The following is a 1,475-nucleotide window of genomic DNA, read 5'->3' as shown; positions in this document are numbered from 1 at the left end:
ACAGCAACCATAGAAGAAAAGTGGTATGACCTTGCCAAAATAAGAAATGGTGGCCAGAGGAAGAAATGGAGATGGTGGGCTTTGATGCCGATTCAGTGGTGTGCTGGAGCAGGTTCTAACTGGCTCACAAGAGCTGATAGTCCAATTTTCAGGGATTTTTCAAGCCAGGTATTAAAAATTAAATTATATACACTTACAATTAAATATTATATTTTAAAAACAAGTAATATTTATTTTTTTGATTTAAAAAAATAAATAACATTGAAAACAAAGAGTAAATGCTCAAAAATCACCACTTTCTAATTATTTCACTTCATTTTACTACTGTCTACGCTCTTGAGGTTATTTGTATCGACTGTCTCTGTACAGGGGAAATACTGTATAACGACGTGCTAAGCCATGTAGTGCTGGGTGTTCCAATTCCACATTTAGTGACGTCATCCTGGTGGCTTGAAATTGGCTACCATAGCAGTTGTCATCCTCTTCAGTCCCCTTTAATATGGATCAGTTCCTCAGCATTTGTCTCTTATGACACTGACATCTTAAAAGAATACGGAACTTTTTCTTTGTTTAATAGAGTGCTTCTTAGATTCCAGTTATACACTCACAGGCAGAATACTATATAAGTACTGGGTCCTCAGGGTGTCACATTCATCTGATGTCTGTCTGACCCTCACTTGTGATGTTAATCCTAATCGAGGTTTTACCAAATTCTGTTTAGTTACCAATATTTTAAAATTTTAACATTTGTATTTACTTTGTTCTAATTGTAAAACCTCAAACCTTTTCTGTCAATAATGTCATATTTCACCTGGTGTCCTTTTTTCTTGCTGTTTCTAATTAATTTAGTCAGCCTGTAATAGTGTCGTGCTGGTCTTCAACTTGTTTTCTTAACTCTGACATCTCCCTTTTTCGCCACATATGCTGTTTTAGCATTTCATCTTGGTTTTTGGCTTTCTTTTTATTTTCTCACTCCTGATGTTGGCAGCTGACTGGACCTTTTGTTTTCTCTGACATGTCTGAGGGAAATCTCGACCCCACTCTAACTTACCTCAAACTCATTTGTCTTCCTCTTATAGCTCCAGTTTGAGGCCTAAATGAGGTGACATGGCCATAGAGGCAGAGAGAGAGTTCAACTGGGGTTCTGTGCCCTCTTTGGTGGGGGACATGAGCTCTCTTTAAAGAATTTCTTCTGTGTTCTGCACTAGGAATTCAGATTTCATACTTGGAGACATACCCTATTCTTTTTTTTTTTTTAAGATTTTATTTATTTATTTGACAGACAGAGATAGTGAAAGAGGGAACACAAGCAGGGGGAGCGGGAGAGGGAGAAGCAGGCTTCCGGCCGAACAGGGAGCCTGATGCGGGGCTCGATCCCAGGACCCTGGGATCACGACCTGAGCCGAAGGCAGACGCCTAACGACCGAGCCACCCAGGTGCCCCGACATACCCTATTCTTAATATGTTGTATCCTT

This window comes from Mirounga angustirostris, unplaced genomic scaffold (genome assembly GCF_029215605.1).
Source record: "Mirounga angustirostris isolate CCGP_5_RB_7025 unplaced genomic scaffold, mMirAng1.0.hap1 SCAF_11, whole genome shotgun sequence".
Taxonomy (NCBI): domain Eukaryota; kingdom Metazoa; phylum Chordata; class Mammalia; order Carnivora; family Phocidae; genus Mirounga; species Mirounga angustirostris.
Note: the sequence above shows the minus strand (reverse complement) of the source record.